We start from the raw sequence: 8,459 nt of genomic DNA on the forward strand, positions 1-8,459 counted from the left end.
CATTCTCCTCTGCTTCTTTTCTCTTTTTTGCTCCTCCTTCTCTTACTCTTTATCCTCTTTTTCCTCCTCTTTTTCTTCATCCTGTTCCTCTTCCTCTTCTTCCTCCTCCTACTACCTCTCTGTTTTCTCCTTTTTCATCTCCTTCTCTTCTTTTTGTTGTTGCTATTGTTGTTGTCATTGTTATTGTTCTTCTTCCTCTTCTTCCTCTTCTTCCTCTTCTTCCTCTTCTTCCTCTTCTTCCTCTTCTTCCTCTTCTTCCTCTTCTTCCTCTTCTTCCTCTTCTTCCTCTTCTTCCTCTTCTTCCTCTTCTTCCTCTTCTTCTTCTTCTTCTTCTTCTTCTTCTTCTTCTTCTTCTTCCCTTTCTACCTAGATACAAGGTACCTGGTATATAGTAGTATGTTAATGCTTTTTCAATTGAAAGGATTTGTATGTACCATTCCACTTTCCTTCATAATATGGAAAACAGAAAAGTCACATCAGCCCTTTCTATTGCCTTCTTATCCTTTGCATATCCAAAGCTATTACTTGGTATTGTAAGAAACAAGAACAAAACAAAAACAAACACAAAACAACAACAATAAAACCCTAGCACATTTGTGCCATATTATTTTTTTAAATCAACATACTAGTCATTCCTTTTAGTTGCTGTTGCAGATAATATTCATATCATCAGTTGCGCTGTAGTCCCCAAAGTGAGACTTTAGCAAGACTCAATCTCTATTTTCCCTTCTCTTTTTCTTTCTGCCTATATCTCAAATGCCTTTGGTTGGTAATTAGAGGATTCCTATGTAGCCCTCAAGAAAACAGCTATCATCTACTAGAAAGTCTCAAGTAAAAGCTTAATTAAATAGCAAGTCTTCTTTTTCCCCCCATCTGATTACCTTGCAATCATCCTCCTTTTCACACTGATAAAGTTCACTTATCTCCTCCCTATTTTCCTGGTTTGAGGTGTCCTCTTCCATACCTAGCCTCTGATTATTACTTTATTTACTTATGGCTTTCCTTCTTTTCTCATAAGTTGACACTGGTTTGTTCAGCTGCCATTGATTGGCAATTAGCATATTCCTGCTATGCACTAATAAAAACCAGAAACTGCCCTTAGCTGAAGCCTGTAAGAAAGTCTGAAATAGAAACCTAATTACTATCAAGGTTTTATTGATTTAAAATCTAATTACCTACTTCTTTCCCCCTCTGCCTGATAAACTTCAGCCACCTCATTGCTGTTTCTCTGGCTTCAGGGTTCTCATTCGCACTGGCCCTAAACAGGATGTTATATGTTTCAACTTTCCTGCAAATTTTGTTTCTAACATCATATTCTACCCATTTAGGAGACACAAAAGTTGAAGGGAAGAAGCACAAAGTATAAAAAGTCAGGATAAATACCACTTTATATCAACAACTTCATTTCCAATGTTAATTCCAAATTCCTTATTTTTTTTTAATCACTTCATGATCAAATACTGAAATTTTTCACCTAGACAAGTGTTAAATTGACTTGTAGCAATGGCATCTGCTAAGATAATGAAAAATGTTCTCAAGTCCAGCTCTGTCCAAATGTGTTTGGTGGAAGCTTAAAACCATTGTGTAATGGCAGTGGGTTACAAATGAAGGTTCTTTCATAAGTCTTCATTTGTATTGTAAGAGTCCAGCAAAATGATCTTCCTGGACTAGTGGAAAGGAAATGGAATTAGGTGAATTAAATCCCCAAATAGCAAACTTTATGAGAAGACAAGCAGGTTTTATTTTGTGGTATGTTTATATCAGTAGATATAGTATGGCATATCTATAGATATAAATACTTATATCTTTAGATCTAAGAGCTCTCAATGTCCTAGAAGGTGTTTAAATACTCTAAATGGCAGAGGATTCCATCCTGCATGAAAGAAGATTCATCAACAGTAATTCCTTTTGTCAGTGGAACTACAGGTCTAGTCCCTATACCAGGATGTAGAGGTGTGTGAACAACCCACAGAATAGAAACACCTCCCTATGTATCATGCATGCATGTATGCATGATGCATGTGTGTTTGCATTCCAGAATAGAAACATACATGTATAATACATGCTATCTGTATGTATATATGATACATTAGTGTATTTCTATTCTGTGGGTTGCTCACATCCTTCTATATCATAAGCACCACATATATATGTGTGCACACAAACATGTACAGTACATATATGTGCGTGTGCATACATGTGCAGTTACATCTATGCATTTATCCTTGTTATACACACACACATATATAGAGAGAGATACCTATACAGATTGTGTACTATTTATACATATATAAAGCATAGAGTATTATAGACCTATCTATGTGTGTATCTTGTACATCTATATTTGTGTCTATAGAAACTGTGAGGAGAGAGGGAGAGGAAGAGAGAGACAGAGAGACAGAGAGAGCACTAAACCTCTCAGTCTAATTTTTAAGCTTTAGTAGACTTTTGGAGATAGGTGTCACTGTAGATAGAGTTTTGATCCTGGACTCAAAAAGACTCATCTTCCTGAGTTCAAATCTGGGCTCAGACATTTATTAGCTATGTGATACTGGGCAATTCACAGTTCTCATCTATAAAATGAGTTGGAGAAGGAAATGGAAAAATATTGCAGTATATTAACCGAGAAAACTCCAAATTGGGTCACAAAGAGTTGGACACAATTGCAAACCACTACAGACTTTTGTAATATCTTCTGTGTGTGTGTGTGTGATTCTATATATGTTAGATGTACCATGCTGATAGGCAAAACGATGCATCCAAAATCTATCCGTTCAAGAAAATGAGATGGATTGATTGCCTTGGAGAACTTGTGCAGTGCTTTTAATGATAATGGATTTCTCCCTGAAACAGAAGCCAATCTTTTAAAATAACATTTCATTAGTCATGTTATAGACTATCAGCCTCCAAAGAATTCAAATGGAAGACAGCTCTAAAGTCAGTAGAGAGGCCCATGATGAGCATGAGTAGAATGACATGCAATGCCAACTAAGAAGTGGGGTAAAGAATGTCACAAGTCATATATATTGCCAGGGTGAAGAGAGGAGGAATGGACTTTATACTGTAGTGAGCACAAAGGATAATTAATGGGATGTCCATTTGTACCTGTGACAAATCCTCAAGTGTCAAGAGCAGTTGAGGATGATTCCTTCCCAACAAGTTGCATGGATAGTTTCAGATAGACTGATATATTCCCCCTTCTCTCCTTTGGCTATGCCACCATCTTGGTGCAGGCCCTCATCTCCTCATACCTATAGTATTGCAATAGCCTGCTGATTGGTTTTCCTGCTATGAGTTTCTTTCTACTCCAGAACATCTATAATTCAGATGTCAAAGCAATCTCCCTAAAACAGAGATCTGACCATGTGACCCTCTTCCTTCATAAGCTAAATTAACTCTAGGATCAAATAAAAAAATCCTCTCACATTTGAGGCCCTTCACAAAGTGGCCCCCTCCTATCTTTCCAGGCTTCTTATACTTCACATTGGTCTATATACTCTGTGATCCAGTGACCTTCTGAAATTTATATTATACTAGAATAGTCACTGAGAACTCAAGGTCATGACTGTGTCAAGATAAAATAGGATAACACTTAATTAAATGTTCATTTTAAATAAAATTTTATCAACATCTTTTCTGTCTATAACATATACATTTTCCTGTGGATACAACTCCTCCAAGAGCTAACCCATTCTATAAAATAAAGAATGCTGGGAATTATTCTTTTTTTTTTTTTTTAGTGAGGCAATTGGGGTTAAGTGACTTGCCCAGGGTCACACAGCTAGTTAAGTGTCTGAGGCCGGATTTGAACTCAGGTCCTCCTGATTCCAGGGCCGGTGCTCTAAACACTGCGCCATCTAGCTGCCCCAATATTGGAGCTGGGAAATAACCTTTTTTTTTTTTTTTTTGCAGGGCAATGAGGGTTAAGTGACTTGCCCAGGGTCACACAGCTAGTTAAGTGTCAAGTGTCTAAGGCTGGATTTGAACACAGGTCCTCCTGAATCCAAGGCCAGTACTTTATCCACTGCACCACCTAGCTGCCCCCGGGAATTATTCTTAATAATCATATCTTGCCCTCTCTCTCTGCTCCTGCCCCTTGGCTCCGCGCTCCGCGGCCACCCGCCACGCCCCCCCCCCACCCGCCCCCACGTGTCGCCGGTCCTCCCTCGTCAGTCCGCGCCCTACCCCCACGTGTGTGTCCTCGCGTGGTGTTCTTCCTCGTTCTGGCCAGGCCCCCCACGTGGCCGGCCCGGCCGCCCGCTTTCCTCCCGCTCTCGCTTCCCGGCCCCGGCCCCCACGTGTCCTTGAGCCTGGTGCCGGCCCCCTCCCTCCGTTCCTTCCTTCCCCACATCCGCGGGCCGCCGCGCTCTCCCACGTGGCTTCTCCCCCGCGTACCGCCGCGGTTGCTTCTCCCAAGCCGGCTCCCTCCGCCTCCCCCCCCACCCCCCCGCTGCCCCCAGCCTCCGCGCCTGTTCCCTCCCCGCAGGGGAAGGCGACAGGTGCCACCGCCCGCCTGCGGGGCGTCCTCGGGCCGCGGCGTGCCTTGGCCTCGCGTTGGAAACCTCTCGGCCAAGCGTATGGGGCGTCGAGCCCGAAAAGCCTTTTAATCGGGGGAGAGCTCAGGCGCCGGTCCGGGGCTCGCAGCCGGAGGCCGAAGGCGGAATTGTGGGCTCAGCCCCATTTTGTCTGCTTGCCTGGGCCGCCCGCGGCCCCGTACCATGCGGCCGTGAGCCCCGGGACAGCGTCGCCACCTTTCCTGGAGGTTCCGCGACCTCTCCGGGGCGGCTCGGACTTTGTCTCGCCCCTCGTCTCTGGCTAAAGTTTGGCCTCGGCCAAAATTGTAAAAGTCTCCTCTTTTTTTCTCCTTGCCTTGGCTCCAGAAAGAGTTACTCCTGGCAGGGCTCGGGGTATTGGGGGGGTGGGGAGATGAACACTGCTGCCAGCAGTTACCCCGTGGCCTTCCTCTATGTGGGTGACTTACACTCCGATGTCACCGAAGCCATGCTGTACGAGAAGTTCAGCCCCGCCAGACCCGTACTCTCCATCCGGGTCTTCAGGGACATGATCACCAGGCGCTCCCTGGGCTATGCCTATGTCAACTTCCAGCAGCCTGCAGATACTGAACGTGCCCTGGATACCATGAACTTTGATGTAATTAAAAGCAAACCCATCCGCATCATGTGGTCTCAGCGGGATCCCTCCTTGAGAAAATCAGGAGTTGGAAATGTTTTCATTAAAAACCTGGATAAATCCATAGACAACAAGGCACTTTACGACACCTTTTCCGAATTTGGGAACATCTTGTCCTGTAAGGTGGTGTGTGATGAGAATGGTTCTAAAGGCTACGCATTTGTGCACTTTGAGACCCAGGATGCTGCAGATAGGGCCATCGAGAAGATGAACTGCATGCTTCTCAATGACCGCAAAGTGTTTGTTGGTAGAGTCAAGGAAAGAATGAGAAGCAGAACTGGGTGCCAAAGCTAAGGAATTCACCAATGTTTATATCAAAAACTTGGGTGATGATATGGATGACAAATGATTGAAAGAACTTTTCAGCAAATACGATAAAACTCTTAGTGTAAAAGTGATGGCTGACCCTAGTGGAAAATCCAAAGGCTTTGGTTTTGTGAGTTTTGAGAAACATGAGGATGCCAATAAGGCAGTTGAAGAAATGAATGGAAAAGACATCAATGGGAAAATGGTATTTGTAGGCCAGGCATAGAAAAAAGTTGAACTCCAGGCTGAATAAAAACGGAAATTTGAGCAGCTAAAACAGGAGAGAATTAGTCGCTACCAGGGAGTGAATCTCTATATTAAGAACCTGGATGACACCATTAATGATGAAAAATTAAGGAAGGAATTTTCTGCCTTTGGATCAATTACCAGCGCCAAGGTGATGCTCGAGGAGGGGCGAAGGTTTGGTTTTGTCTGCTTCTCTTCCCCTGATGAGGCTACCAAAGCAGTGACAGAAATGAATGGGCGCATAGTGGGCTCCAAGCCCTTGTATGTTGCACTTTCACAAAGGAAATGTGAGATTTAAAATTGGATGTAAGAGCATTAAACTCCCCCTTTAACTTTTCCCTTATATATCTCCCAGACCACTAAGAAAAAAGAAGCCTCTGAGCTTTAATCAGTGAGGGATTAGCTTTTATTGTTTGGGAATTAATTAGACAACAAAAAGGTGATACCGATTAGGGAAATGGAAAAGTAGAAATATAAATGAATAATCTTAGATCTAAACTTAGTCTATATACCATTGTAAAACTCACCAAATCCCAAAACTGCCTGCCAGACGGAGAACCAGAGCCGACCACCGCTAAATGTATGTGCCTCCACTGCTAAGCTGCCACCGCTAAGCTGAGAAGCCAGAGTCAGAGAGAGCCAGAGAGCAAACTTCCATTCCACTCTCAGTTTTAAGTTGGCGTCCCTGAAGTACAGTGTGCTTGGCCATGGCTCTCCGGGCAGCAGCAGGCGCACCTGCCATAGTTGAGGTCTCCTCCCCAAAAGGGAGGTCCTTCAAAAGCTGCTTCTGTAGCAAGCGTTCAACTCTCAAATGATTCAGCTAAAACTTACATTTTTTACCACAGAAAGAAGAGAGAAAAGCCCACTTGACCAACCAGTATATGCAGCATATTGCTGGAATGAGAGCCTTCCCTGCCAACACAATCATTAAGCAGTTTCAGCCAACTCCTGGAGGGTACTTCATGCCAGCAGTGCCTCAGCCTCAGAATAGACCTCCTTATTATGCACCTAATCAAATAGCCCAAATGAGACCTAATCCTCGATGGCAACAAGGTGGGACACCTCAAGGCTTTCAAGGAGTGACAAATGCCATTCACCAGTCTGGGCCATGCCCAACTCATAGTCACCTAACTCCAGCCAGTAATGCCTAGGTTTCTTGAGGTCTCCCTACTACACCTCAGTGAGTGGGAGTACCCACTACTGTGCCAAATTTATCTCCCAGACCCTCAGTAGCTACTCCTGCACCTTGAGCCCTTCCTCCATACAAATATGCTGCAAATGTCCAAAGCCCTCATGCAGCCATCCAGCCTTTGCAGGCACTTCAGCCAGCAGTCCATGTGCAAGGCCAGGAGCCTCTGACAGCATCCATGCTGGCTGCTGCTCCTCCCCAGGAACAAAAGCAGATGTTAGGAGAGCATTTGTTTCCACTGATTCAAACCATGCACAATAATTTAGCAGGGAAGATCACAGGGATGTTGTTGGAGATTGATAATTCAGAACTGCTGCACATGCTGGAGTTTCCATCATGCCTCCGGTCAAAGGTGGAAGTCGTTGTAGTATTACAAGCTCATCATGGCAAGAAGGAAGCTGCTCAGAAGGTGGCCTCTTAGACCAGAAAAACTGGATACTCTGAAGTTAAATAGCCCCTTCTTAGGTGTTGACTCTACATGTGAAGACATCTTCACGGTACTACAGACTGAAGAATAGATGGCAGAGCTGCTTCCATTCTGGATGTTTTTTCTTTGGGAAAAATCAATTTGAAAGGTCAATTCTTAAAACCTAAGAAGTTTTTCAGTGGTCAGAATTTGCAGGTTTCTTGTGTGTGGCCTGGACCCTGTTGACCTTTAATTTAATTTAATTTAATTTTTCTCCTTAAAAAAAGCTTTTCTGACAGTATTTGTGTTTGGGTTTTATCAGGAATTGGTTTTATTTGAAGCATCCATTTTACAGAGTCTGAAAAAATGTTTCTCAATAAAGAAGTAAAACCTTCAAAAAATAATCATAATATGTTGAAACATTATCAGAGAAAAATAAAAATCTGAGGAAAATGCCACTTAGCTACTTTGTCAACTATACAATAAATACATTTAAAGTTGAATGGCAGAACCCTCTAAAATATTTCAAAAAACTCAATATCATTGATATGGGTACTCCTCCAAGAGGCAGCTCACAATCTATTCATACTTTCTCATTATAGAAGCTCATGTCAACCAGGCAGTCAATAAGCATTTATTAAATTCCTACTATGTGCTAGACACGGAGATACAAAGGAAAGGCAAAAGACAGTCCCTTCTTTAAAGGATCTCCCATTGTAATGAAAGAGATGAAACACAAAGAACTCAACAAATGAGCTATATAGTTTATTTGTTTATTTATTTTATTTTTATTTTTTGGTGAGGCAATTGGGGTTAAGTGACTTGCCCAGGGTCACACAGTTAGTAAGTGTTAAGTGTCTGATGTAGGATTTGAACTCAGCTCTTCCTGAATCCAGGGATGGTGCTCTATCCACTGCACCACCTAGCTGCCTGAAGCTATATAGTTTAAATTGGAAATAATCAGTGGAGGAAAGATGCTAGCATTAACAAGAATTGAGAACAGCTTCTTGTAGAAGATAGCATTTTAGCTGGGACGTGACCAGAGTTTTCAGATTATTACTTGTTCAAGGAACTCCAAGGTGGCCAATGTCCCTACCAGACTGGAAAGGGACCATCATTCAG

At 42.9% G+C, this 8,459-nt stretch overlaps 1 pseudogene; it reads left to right on the forward strand.

Moving 5' to 3' along the window:
* The first annotated feature begins 4,926 nt into the window (after nt 1–4,926).
* LOC122732228 lies at nt 4,927–7,352 on the forward strand (annotated as a pseudogene).
* Nucleotides 7,353–8,459: the final 1,107 nt, after the last annotated feature.

This window comes from Dromiciops gliroides, chromosome 6 (genome assembly GCF_019393635.1).
Source record: "Dromiciops gliroides isolate mDroGli1 chromosome 6, mDroGli1.pri, whole genome shotgun sequence".
Taxonomy (NCBI): Eukaryota; Metazoa; Chordata; class Mammalia; order Microbiotheria; family Microbiotheriidae; genus Dromiciops; species Dromiciops gliroides.